Below are 14,246 nucleotides of genomic sequence, written 5' to 3' on the forward strand. Positions count from 1 at the left end.
GAGGGCTGGAAGGACAGCTGGATGGAGGGCTGGAAGGAGGGCTGGATGGAGGGTTGGAAGGACAGCTGGATGGAGGGCTGGAAGGACAGCTGGATGGAGGGCTGGAAGGACAGCTGGATGGAGGGCTGGAAGGAGGGCTGGATGGAGGGTTGGAAGGACGGCTGGATGGAGGGTTGGAAGGACAGCTGGATGGAGGGCTGGAAGGACAGCTGGATGGAGGGCTGGATGGAGGCCTGGAAGGACTGCTTGATGAAGTGCTGGAAGGACAGCTGGATGGAGGGCTGGAAGGACAGCTGGATGGAGGGCTGGAAGGACAGCTGGATGGAGGGCTGGAAGGACAGCTGGATGGAGGGCTGGATGGAGGGCTGGAAAAAGGGCTGGATGGAGGGCTGGAAGGACAGCTGGATGGAGGGCTGGATGGAGAGCTGGAAGGACAGCTGGATGGAGGGCTAGAAGGACAGCTGGATGGAGGGCTGGATGGAGGGCTGGAAGAACAGCTGGATGGAGGGCTGGAAGGACAGCTGGATGGAGGGCTGGATGGAGGGCTGGAAGGACAGCTGGATGGAGGGCTGGATGGAGGGCTGGAAGGAGGGCTGGAAGAACAGCTGGATGGAGGGCTGGAAGAACAGCTGGATGGAGGGCTGGAAGGAGGCCTGTGGCTCAGTTGGTAGAGCATGGTGTGTGCAACGCCAGGGTTGTGGGTTCGATTCCCACGGGGGGCCAGTACAACAACAAAAAAATGAATGAAATGTATGAACTGTATTCACTACTGTAAGTCGCTCTGGATAAGAGCGTCTGCTAAATGACTAAAATGTAAATGTAAATGTAAAATGACTGCTTGATGAAGTGCTGGAAGGAGGGCTGGAAGGACAGCTGGATGGAGGGCTGGAAGGACAGCTGGATGGAGGGCTGGAAGGACAGCTGGATGGAGGGCTGGAAGAAAAGCTGGATGGAGGGCTGGAAGGACAGCTGGATGGAGGGCTGGAAGGAGGCCTGGAAGGACTGCTTGATGAAGTGCTGGAAGGAGGGCTGGAAGGACAGCTGGATGGAGGGCTGGAAGGACAGCTGGATGGAGGGCTGGAAGGACAGCTGGATGGAGGGCTGGAAGGAGGCCTGGAAGGACTGCTTGATGAAGTGCTGGAAGGAGGGCTGGAAGGAGGGCTGGAAGAACAGCTGGATGGAGGGCTGGAAGGACAGCTGGATGGAGGGCTGGAAGGACAGCTGGATGGAGGGCTGGAAGGACAGCTGGATGGAGGGCTGGAAGGACGGCTGGATGGAGGGCTGGAAGGACGGCTGGATGGAGGGCTGGATGGAGGGCTGGAAGGAGGGCTGGAAGAACAGCTGGATGGAGGGCTGGAAGGACAGCTGGATGGAGGGCTGGAAGGAGGGCTGGATGGAGGGCTGGAAGAACAGCTGGATGGAGGGCTGGAAGGAGGCCTGTGGCTCAGTTGGTAGAGCATGGTGTGTGCAACGCCAGGGTTGTGGGTTCGATTCCCACGGGGGGCCAGTACAACAACAAAAAAATGCATGAAATGTATGAACTGTATTCACTACTGTAAGTCGCTCTGGATAAGAGCGTCTGCTAAATGACTAAAATGTAAATGTAAATGTAAAATGACTGCTTGATGAAGTGCTGGAAGGAGGGCTGGAAGGACAGCTGGATGGAGGGCTGGAAGGACAGCTGGATGGAGGGCTGGAAGAAAAGCTGGATGGAGGGCTGGAAGGACAGCTGGATGGAGGGCTGGAAGGAGGCCTGGAAGGACTGCTGGAAGGAGGGCTGGAAGGAGGGCTGGAAGGAGGGCTGGAAGGAGGGCTGGAAGAACAGCTGGATGGAGGGCTGGAAGAACAGCTGGATGGAGGGCTGGAAGGACAGCTGGATGGAGGGCTGGAAGGACAGCTGGATGGAGGGCTGGAAGGAGGGCTGGAAGGAGGGCTGGATGGAGGGCTGGATGGAGAGCTGGAAGGACAGCTGGATGGAGGGCTGGAAGGACAGCTCTATGCAGGTTTGGAAGGACAGCTGGCAACGTCAATCTGAAAATCAAGCACATATAGTATTGTCCGTCCACCCTGAAGTAACACCACAGCATGGAGGGCTCAGCCCACAGAGTCATGGAGAGACATAACCCCACCACAACAACTCATAGTCAGGACCAAAATGATGGGCAGCGGCACCCTTGATAACAATGTGTTCAACACCTTTAATATAATATACTGTCTAACCTCTGGGGTTAATCCATCAATATAATGTACTGTCTAACCTCTGGGGTTAATCCATCAATATAATATACTGACTAACCTCTGGGATCAATCCATCAATATAATGTACTGTCTAACCTCTGGGGTCAATCCATCAATATAATATACTGACTAACCTCTGGGATCAATCCATCAATATAATATACTGTCTAACCTCTGGGGTCAATCCATCAATACAATATACTGACTAACCTCTGGGATCAATCCATCAATATAATTTACTGACTAACCTCTGGGGTCAATCCGTCAATATAATGTAACAACACATTATCAGCGTGGATGCAGTATACGCGTATTCTCACCTGTGGATTATAAGTGATGATTGAGTTCAACTGCTAGCTGCACTCAAAGAAGAAAAACCAAAGAGGAGACAGGCGCCAAAACATGTTATTTTTTTGTTTCCTTTTTATAGTTTACAGAATGAGGTATATATTATCTTAGCCTGTTGGGGATAGGGGGCAGTATTGACACGGCTGGATAAAAAACGTACCCGATTTAATCTGGTTACTACTCCTGCCCAGTAACTAGAATATGCATATCATTATTGGCTTTGGATAGAAAACACCCTAAAGTTTCTAAAACTGTTTGAATGGTGTCTGTGAGTATAACAGAACTCATATGGCAGGCAAAAACCTGAGAAGATTTCATGCAGGAAGTGGCCTGTCTGACAAGGTGTCGTTCTTCTTGTCTCTGTTTATTGAAGAGTGAGGATCTTAGCTGTCCCGTGACACTTCCTACGGCTGCCATAGGCTCTCAGAAGGCGGTAAAATGCTGAATCGTGGCTTTGCAGGCTCTGGCTGAAAAAAAGTAGCGCGTTTGGGTAGTGGCTGGTTACAGTACTGTGAGACTCAGGCTCGTGCCCGCGTCGACCGAAAGCTGTGTTTTCTTTCCTCTGTTAAGCTAAATGGACATTCCCGGTCGGAATATTATCGCTTTTTTATGAGAAAATGGCATAAAAATGGATTTTAAACAGCGGTTGACATGCTTCGAAGTACGGTAATGGAATATTTAGATTTTTTTTGTCACGAATTGCGCCATGCGCACGACCCTGATTTACCATTTCAGATAGTGTCTGGGACGCACGAACAAAACGCCGCTATTCGGATATAACGATGGATTATTTTGGACCAAACCAACATTTGTTATTGAAGTATCAGTCCTGGGAGTGCATTCTGACGAAGACAACAAAAGGTAATCAAACTTTTATAATAGTAAATCTGATATTGGTGAGTGCTAAACTTGCCGGGTGTCTAAATAGCTAGCCCGTGATGGCTGGGCTATGTACTTAGAATATTGCAAAATGTGCTTTCACCAAAAAGCTATTTTAAAATCGGACATATCGAGTTCATAGAGGAGTTCTGTATCTACAGTTCTTAAAATAATTGTTATACTTTTTGTGAACGTTTATCGTGAGTAATTTAGTAAATTGTTAGCGAATTCCCCGGAAGTTTGCGGGGGGTATGCTAGTTCTGAACGTCACATGCTAATGTAAAAAGCTGGTTTTTGATATAAATATGAACTTGATTGAACAAAACATGCATGTATTGTATAACATAATGTCCTAGGGTTGTCATCTGATGAAGATCATCAAAGGTTAGTGCTGCATTTAGCTGTGGTTTTGTTTTTTGTGACATTATATGCTAGCTTGAAAAATGTGTGTCTGATTATTTCTGGCTGGGTACTCTGCTGACATAATCTAATGTTTTGCTTTCACTGTAAAGCCTTTTTGAAATCGGACAGTGTGGTTAGATAAAGGAGAGTCTTGTCTTTAAAATGGTGTAAAATAGTCATATCATAAATCGAAAATACTGCCCCCTATACCTTGACAGGTTAAACAGGTCAACATTCACAAGGCCATGGGGCCAGACGGATTACAAGGTCGTGGACCAACTGGCAAGTGTCTTCACTGACATTTTCAACCTCTCCCTGACCGTGTCTGTAATACCCATTTTTCAAGCAGACCCCCATAGTCCCTGTGCCCAAGAATGCGAAGGTAACCTGCATAAATGACTACTACCCAGTAGTGCTCACGTCCGTAGCCATGAAGTGCTTTGAAAGGCTGGTCATGGCTTGCATCAACACCATCATCCCGGAAACCCTAAACCCACTCCAATTCGCATACCGCCCCAACAGATCCACAGATGACGCAATCTCAATCGTAATCCACACTGCAGTTTCCCACCTGGACAAAAGGAACACCTATGTGAGAATGCTGTTCATTGACTACAGCTCAGCGTTCAACACAATAGTGCCCACAACACTCATCACTAATCTAAGGACCCTGGGACTAATCACCTCCCTCTGCAACTGGATCCTGGACTTCCTGATGGGCCACCCCCAGGTGGTAAGGGTAGGCAACAACACATCTGCCAAGCTGATCCTCAACACCGGGGCCTCTCAGGGGTGCGTGATTAGTCTCCCCCTGTACTCCCTGTTCACCCATGACTGCGTGGCCAAGCACGACTCCAACACCATCATTATGTTTGCTGACGACACAACGGTGGTAGGCCTGGTCACCGACAATGATGAGACAGCCTATAGGGAGAAGGTCAGAGACCTGGCCGTGTGGTGGCAGGACAACAACCTCTCCCTCAAGACAAAGGAGATAATCGTGGAATACAGGAAATGGAGGGCCGAACAGGCCCATCATCTCAAGACATCAGCATCATCTCAAGACATCAGTCAGGAAGTTAAAGCTTTGTCGCAAATGGGTCTTCCAAATGGACAATGACCCCAAGCATACTTCCAAAGTTGTGGCAAAATGGCTTAAGGACAACAAAGTCATGGTATTGGAGTGGCCATCACAAAGCTCTGACCTCAATCCTATAGAAAATTAGTGGGAAGAACTGAAAACACGTGTGTGAGCAAGGAGGCCTACAAACCTGACTCAGTTACACCAGCTCTGTCAGGAAGAATGGGCCAAAATTCACCCAACTTATTGTGGGAAGCTTGTGGAAGGCTACCTGACATGTTTGACCCAAGGTAAACAATTTAAAGGCAATAATACCAAATACTAATTGAGTGTATGTAAACTTCTGACCCACTGGGAATGTGATGAAAGAAATAAAAGCTGAAATAAATCATTCTCTCTACTATTATTCTGACATTTCACATTCTTAAAATAAAGTGGTGATCCTAACTGACCTAAGACAGGGACTTTTTACTAAGATTAAATGTCAGGAATTGTGAAAAACTGAGTTTAAATGTATTTGGCTAAGGTGTATGTCAACTTCCGACTTCAACTGTACGTAGGCGTACAGAGGCCCATTATCAGCAATCATCACTCCTGTGTTCCAATGGCACGTTGTGTTAGCTAATCCAAGTTTATCATTTTAAAAGGCTAATAGATCATTAGAAAACCCTCTTGCAATTATGTTAGCACATCTGAAAACTGTTGTCCTGGTTAAAGAAGCAATATGTCCTTCTTTAGACTAGTTGAGTATCTGGAGAATCAGTATTTGTTGGTTCAATTACAGGCTCAAAATGTCCAGAAACAAAGGACTTTCTTCATAAACTCGTTAGTCTATTGTTGTTCTGAGAAATGAAGGCTATTCCATGCAAGAAATTGCCAAGAAACTGAAGATCTCGTGCAACACTGTGTGCTACTCCCTTCACAGAACAGTGCAAACTGTCTCTAACCAGAATATAAAGAGGAGTGGGAGGCCCCGGTGCAAAACTGACCTAGAGGACAAGTACATTAGAATGTCTAGTTTGAGAAACAGACACCTCATAAGTCCTCAACGGGATGCTGTTGAGCTCCTCTGTCCAATTGTGTTATTTTGCCCATCTTAATCTTGTTCTTTTTATTGGCCAGTCTGAGATATGGCTTTTTCTTTGCAACTCCGCCAGTGCGGAGGCCCCTTAAGTGCATTTAAAACCATTTAGAAAATGTGGACTTGGTAACCCAAAAATAATACCAGGTGCACGAAAAACATAGTTGTTTTCTGATTTAGGTGGAGGATAGTCATACATGGTGGCATTGATGGGCACAGCCGTCTCGTTGTTTCTCCGTGCTTCCAGCAACAATCGCAGCAGTACTGTAATGGATTGCTTCATGAATGCTTTCTCCAGATATCCCTCCAGAGTTAGGACGGACCACACTGTCTGCTTGTTGAATGTAATACATATTGACAATATAATTAAAAAAATAGAGCTACATGCATCCTTAAAATGTCTTCTTGACCTACACATTGATTACATTCTATAGTACACATTGTTAGAACGCAATCACCTCATGTTTGACAGCTTTATTGCTTTCTCCATGTTTTTGAAATGTATAAGCCTTTAAATGACTTTTTACAGACTACTTCTCCAAACGAGACTACACTTGTGGCAGTACCTATTCCTGTGGCCCCCCATCTTCTGCACCACTTCTTGTGCCCCCCCTCACCAGCGCAACTTCCTGTGGCCCCCCCCCTCCACATATACCACTTCCTGTGGCCTCCCCTCCACCATTCCCTGAGGCTTATCGTCCACCTTCATCACACTAGTCTGTTGATGTTGGTGATGACAATGAGTAAGTCATCCCTGTAAATAATGTCTTGTTATTTCAGATGAATTGTGGGAAGTAACTGAGCTGTTATTCTGAATGTCTATTTTTAGTGTTGACCTCCAACCACTGCTGAAGTTAATGAGCAGCAAGGTTGACTTTGCTTTTGCCCCTGACTCCAACCAAATTAACGTGATGAGGGACAACGTTTATGATTGTGCAGTGAGAGGCTTTAAGAGAGCCCTCTTTAATCCGGAGGCAAAAATAGACATGGTTTTTAGGGATGCTGACGGAAAAGGGGCAGCTGATGAGGGTGGTCCCTCAAGAGAATTTCTCCAGCTGCTAATGAGGGCAATCCATTCCTCTGCTATACCTGATTGACAAAAATGCCTTTCTTGCAACTCTCAAGGTGAGTTACACTTTTACACCAACAAAGACACTTTTGTTTATGGCAATATATATGACTTGAGTAAGACATTTGATTTTGTACGTATTGTAATGTGTCCTTTATTTACTGTTTGTTTTCTGTGAGAGCACTCTATGATGGCTGTCTGGTAAATGGGGGTGTAGAGCCACATTTTTTTTGTGGCCTACAACCTCCTGTGCCAGAACTGAAAGAAATTGTGGGATATGACTTCAGAGAGAAGTTGGAGAAGGAAAGTACTTTATACTGGGATGGATGTTATGTTACTGTTAATTTGCACAAAGTTTGAAAAAATATTAGGGTTGTAGTTGTTCATGACTACTTTTCCACATGGATTTGGTTTCCTTTTGTTGGCAGTCAATCTTTCTTAAGGGTTAATCAGTTTATTGTTTTTGCTAATTTGTCCCAAAACACAGTTCAATAAACAATCTAAGATAGAGTTAGCACAAACTGTTCACGAGGTACAGGAAGCGGTCATGTTGGGTTCAGTGCGATACATTCGCACATTGGAGGAGAGGGAGAGAGGAGTCAGCCACAAAGTTATATTTAGAAAGTAGGCTCTTGAGCAGTGAGTTCTCGTAAGTTTAGTTAAATTCTTCAGGGCAAATTCATAATGTCACTTTTTTTTATTTTATAGATTCAAGAGGGTCTGGAGTGTCTAGGTCTCCTGCCTTACTTGAATAGACACTCAAGCCTCTTCAGAGAGGTTTTCATCTACACTGAGTAGCCTCTGTTGGCAAAAGACAGCTTCTCTCTTCAAAGCAGAGCGCTCCCCACCTGGTACCAATCAAAGAGCAATAGAGAGCAGAGTCATATGTTTCTGGAGGGACTGACTACTGGAGGTGGAAGGTTAGATGCAAAACTATGATCACTGAAGTAATACGGCCCACATCAGTAAAATATATCACCTAATCTCACAACTGTGGGACAGCATTTTATTCTTCCATGGGCCCCTTAAGAACGTAATAGATCAATTAAATCCCCAACTACTTTCACTGAGAGTATTGTGTTCTCCAATAAGTGTTAATTATGGACTTTAATGTCCCCCCTTCCCTTCTTTTTTCAGGGGGGAACGCATACTCTTTAACTCTTTAACCCTGAAGAGTGCCAGATTGAGTGTCTGAAAAAATGTAAACAGAACCATGAGAGCAGAACCATGAGAGCAGAACCATGAGAGCAGATTTTAAAACAGTGGTTTTAAAATAATTTCTAATTGAGGTCACTTTCAATTGATTCATTGACTCCAATAACCATAGATTGTTTTTAGTTCATAACATTAACACACAACTGACATTAAAGTTGTGTTAGTAGAGATACATCTAACAACATTGGATATTTGATTGGGATTAATGTCGCATACCTTGCCGTGTTGTGCATGCCAACCGGGTGAGAATCACCAGAATTAACTGTGATATTTGATGAATCAGGTCTTCTCTGCTACTTTGTCAGCCTCCCCCCCCCAAGCTCCTCTTCATGGTTCTCTTCTGCAAGACACAATTGTGTGAAAATAAAGCAGAAGGAATGGGAACCCTATTACTTTGAAATCAAATCAAATCAAATTGTATTAGTCACATGCGCCAAATACAACAGGTGTAGTAGACCTCACAGTGAAATGCTGAATACAACAGGTGTAGTAGACCTCACAGTGAAATGCTGAATACAACAGGTGTAGTAGACCTCACAGTGAAATGCTGAATACAACAGGTGTAGTAGACCTTACAGTGAAATGCTGAATACAACAGGTGTAGTAGACCTTACAGTGAAATGCTGAATACAACAGGTGTAGTAGACCTCACAGTGAACTGCTGAATACAACAGGTGTAGTAGACCTTACAGTGAAATGCTGAATACAACAGGTGTAGTAGACCTTACAGTGAAATGCTGAGTACAACAAGTGTAGACCTCACAGTGAAATGCTGAATACAACCGGTGTAGTAAACCTTACAGTGAAATACTGAATACAAAAGGCGTAGGAGACCTTACAGTGAAATGCTGAATACAACAGGTGTAGTAGACCTTACAGTGAAATGCTGAATACAACAGGTGTAGTAGACCTTATAGTGAAATGCTGAATACAACAGGTGTAGTAGACCTTACAGTGAAACCTTAGAGTGAAATGCTTACTTATGAGCCCCTAACCAACAATGAAGTTTCCAAAAAATATGGATAAGAATAAGAGATAAATGTAACAAGTAATTAAAGAGCAGCTGTAGAATAACAATAGCGAGACTATATACAGGGGGTACCGGTACAGAGTCAATGTGACGGCAATTCATCCAAACCATATTGCAAGTGGAACATGTCAAATGCCAATTGTCATACCCTTAAATTCCCAAAGATGGTGAGCGCGCTCCACCATAGATTTTCATATGGCAAATGGTCACAAAGTCAAGTTAAGGGGTAGGCGTCCCGCTAGCAGGACAACTTCCGCTGAAACTGGAGGGCGCGCAATTCAAATAAATAATCATAACAATTATGGATATTAAACATTTAGGTACATACAAGTGTCTTATATCGGTTGAAAGCTTAAATTATTTGTAATCTCACTGCACTGTCCGATTTACAGTAGGCTTTACAGCGAAAGCATGCCATGCGATTGTTTGAGGATGGCGCCCCACATCAAAATATTTTTCCACCGGCACAGGTTTCATAAATTCACAAATAGCGATTAAATATTCACTTACTTTTCGAAAATCTTCTTCTGACTTGTCATCCAAAGGGTCCCAGCTATAACATGTAGTGTCATTATGTTAGATAAAATCCTTCTTTATATCCCAAAAAGTCTGTTTAGTTGGCGCCAACGATTTGAGTAATCCACTCGTTCAACAGGCAGAGAAAGGAATCCAAAAATCTACCCCTAAACTTTGTTTCAACAAGTCAAAATACATTTCTATTTAATCCTCAGATACCCTAAAATGTAATTAAACTATACTATTTCATACAGAAGGAAGTATGTTCAATAGGAAAACGATATTAGCAGATGTGTGTCCTTTTCATGGCGTGCACATACACACATTTCCTAGACTGTGTCCCTGTAGTAAAACTCATTATTCTTACTCATTTCGGAAGAAACAAGCCTGAGACCTTGAACATTGAGTGCTGACACCCAGTGGAATCGCATACTGGATTTAATTATTTTCCTATACTTTCCAATGTAAGAGCAAGGGCTCTCTCAAAAAAACAATTCTGGTTAGTTTTTCTTTGGATTTTCTCCTACCATATCTATTGTGTTATAGTCTCCTACATTATTTTAACATTTCTACAAACTTCAAAGTATCTTATTTCCAGTGGTACCAATTATATGCATATCCTGGCTTCAGGTCCTGAGCTACAGGCAGTTTACTTTGGGCACTTCAGTCAGGTGGAATTTGAGAAAAAAGGACCCTAGCCTCTATGGGCTAGGTGGGACGCTAGCGTGCCACCCGTGGTGCACTCCATCAACAGCAGGTGCATTTCAAGAGCGGCAAATTTGAATCCAAATAAATGTCAAAATTCAAATTTTTCAAACATACAACTATTTTACACCCTTTGAAAGATAAACATCTCCTTAATCTAACCACGTTTTAAGATTTCAAAAAGGTTTTACGGCGAAAGCATAAATTTAGAGTATGTTAGGACAGTACATTTACAAGAGTTGTGTGTAATGTTTTGTCAATTCAAAGACAGGGTCACCAAAACCATAAAACCAGCTAAAATGATGCACTAACCTTTTACAATCTCCATCAGATGACACTCCTAGGACATTATGTTAGACAATGCATGCATTTTTAGTTCTATCAAGTTCATATTTATATCCAAAAACAGCGTTTTACTATGGCATTGATGTTGAGGAAATCGTTTCCCTCCAATAACCGGCAGTCAAGTCAGCGTCACAAATTAAATAATTAAAATTAGAAAACATTGGTAAAATATTATATTGTCATTTAAAGAATTATAGATTTACATCTCTTGAACGCAATCAACTTGCCAGATTTAAAAATAACCTTACTGGGAAATCACACTTTGCAATAATCTGAGCACTGCGCCCAGAAAAATACGCGTTGCGATACAGACTAGACGTCATGTTGGGGAGATCTAAAATCGAAAATACTATGTAAATAATCCATTACCTTTGATTCTCTTCATCAGATGTCACTTCCAGGTATCACAGGTCCATAACGAATGTAGTTTTGTTCAAAAAAGCTCATCATTTATGTCCAAAAATCTCCGTCTTGTTAGCACATGATCTAAGCCAGCCGGACTTCTCGTCATGAACGAGGGGAAAAAATATATTTACGTTCGTTCAAACATGTCAAACGTTGTATAGCATAAATCATTAGGGCCTTTTTTAACCAGAACATGAATAATATTCAAGGTGGACGAATGCATACTCTTTTATAACGTATTGGAACGAGGGTACCCAACATGAACTCGCGCGCCAGGTGTCTAATGGGCCATCATCGTTCCATGGCTCTTGTTCGGTCAGATCTCCCTCCAGAAGACTCAAAACACTTTGTAAAGGCTGGTGACATCTAGTGGAAGCAATAGGAAGTGCCAAAATATTCCTCAGCCCCTGTGTTTTTCAATGGGATAGGTTTAAAGGTAATACAACACATCAGGTATCCACTTCCTGTCAGAAAATGTCTCAGGGTTTTGCCTGCCAAATGAGTTCTGTTATACTCACAGACACCATTCAAACAGTTTTAGAAAATGTAGGGTGTTTTCTATCCATATGTAATAAGTATATGCATATTCTAGTTACTGGGTAGGAGTGGTAACCAGATTAAATCGGGTATGTTTTTTTATCCAGCCGTGTCAATACTGCCCCCTAGCCCTAACAGGCTAGCCTGAAGAAGTTTTAAGCCCTGAATCAACCTAGAAGGTCTCTTTGTCATGTTTAATCGTAGGAAGTCATAGGAAGTAAGAATTTGGTGCAATGAGAGAGAAGTGGGACTCTGTCGTTTTTTTTAAGAATTTTTTGAAAAATGTCCAAAATGACATATTGTATGGGCACAGGTGGGGGGTGCTCCCTACCCAGCCTTGGACCCATTGCATCTCCCTAAAGGCATTAAATAACATTTTAAAAAGTGCCTTCAGTTTAAATTATAATAAAAACTTAAAACATGTATTTACGTTCTAGCTGCGGATCCAGTTCTGACATTATGTGTAGGCCTAGCTGAGTTCAGAAAATCACAGAAAATCACATAAATTATCTGAGGTCAACGCCCCACACCAAAATACTTTTTCAACCAGCACAGGCGTTACAAAATCACAAATTGCGATAAAATAAATCACTTACCTTTGAAGATCTTCATCTGTTTGCAATCCCAAGGGTCCCAGCTACAAAATACAATGAATGGTCGTTTTGTTTGATAAAGTCCTTCTTTATATACCAAAAATGTCCATTTAGTTGGCGCGCTTGATTCAGTAATCCACTCCATCAACATGCATACAAACGAATCCAAAAGGTTACCAGTAAAGTTCATCCTAACAAGTCAAACGATGTTTCTAATTAATCCTCAGGTTATCTAATATCTAAATAAACGATAATATTTCAACCGGAGAATAGTGTGTTCAATAGCAAAGGATTGCATATCCTAGCTTCTGGGCCGGTGTAACAGGCAGTTTACTTTGGGCACGTCAGTCATCCGAAATTCCCGAACACTTCCCAGTATGCCGAAGAAGTTAAAGCCTTTAAGGATGGGAAAACTCCAGGGCTGAATGGCACACCAGTGGAAGTATACCAAACTTTTTTTTGATATACTCAGAGGACCATTATTAGCATTTTTTAACCACTCCTATATAAATGGTAGATTATAGGACACACAAGAAGAAGGTCTGATATCATTACTGAAACAGGACCCAAGTGGATAAATATAAAGATCCAGTCAATTTAAAAAAATGGAGGCCTCTCACACTTCAGTGTTGTGATGCAAAAATAAAGACAATGCACGACTCCAACACCATCATTAAGTTTGCAACGGTGGTAGGCCTGGTCACTGACAACAACGAGACAGCCTGCAGTGGAGCAGGTTGAGAGCTTGATCAAGTTCCTTGGTGTCCACATCACCAACAAACTATTATAGTCCAAACACAGCATGGCGGAACACAGGCCCAAAGCCTTACTAGCCGATAAGTCACATTTAGGTAGCTTGTCTTCCTTTAGTCAATGATAAAGCAAGTAAAGACAATAGTCCCAACAATTTGAACTAGCAGTTGGTCAGTAACTGTAGACATCTAAAGCAGCTTATTCATGTGCACAAGGCCGGAATTGGAGATTATGATTAGATAATGATTATTATTATTAATTAATTATGATTAGCCATATTTTTGCTCGAATTTTAACATTAAACTACAACGTTCCTTCTGTTAGTAGTATTGTATTGAAGCCTTTACAACATTCATCATGGACATAACACTACAACTTTCCTTCTGTTAGTAGTAATGAAGCCTTTAAATCATTCATCATGGACACTACAACTTTCCTTCTGTTAGTAGTAATGAAGCCTTTACATCATTCATCATGGACACTACAACTTTCCTTCTGTTAGTAGTAATGAAGCCTTTACATCATTCATCATGGACACTACAACTTTCCTTCTGTTAGTAGTAATGAAGCCTTTACATCATTCATCATGGACACTACAACTTTCCTTCTGTTAGTAGTAATGAAGCCTTTACATCATTCATCATGGAAACACTACAACTTTCCTTCTGTTAGTAGTAATGAAGCCTTTACATCATTCATCATGGAAACACTACAACTTTCCTTCTGTTAGTAGTAATGAAGCCTTTACAACTGATACTGTCAGCTGGTTCCAGTCAGTGGTGTCTGTATGTTCTCATGATAAACTAACTCTAACTCTGTTGATGGAGGTCAAGGCTGCAGCGTCTAAAGAGAAGTACATGATAAACTGACTCTAACTCTGTTGTGGAAACTTCACACCTCTCTGTTGCTGATGCTGTTGATGGAGGTCAAGGCCGCAGCGTCTAAAGATAAGTGTGTTGGTGTGAACAAGGAAGGGGGGAGAGAGAAGATTAGAGAAAGGGGAAGTAAAGAGATGGCCCGACAGGGTTGTGGTTGTTCACCGCTGCTGA

Source organism: Salmo salar, unplaced genomic scaffold, assembly GCF_905237065.1.
Source record: "Salmo salar unplaced genomic scaffold, Ssal_v3.1, whole genome shotgun sequence".
NCBI lineage: Eukaryota > Metazoa > Chordata > Actinopteri > Salmoniformes > Salmonidae > Salmo > Salmo salar.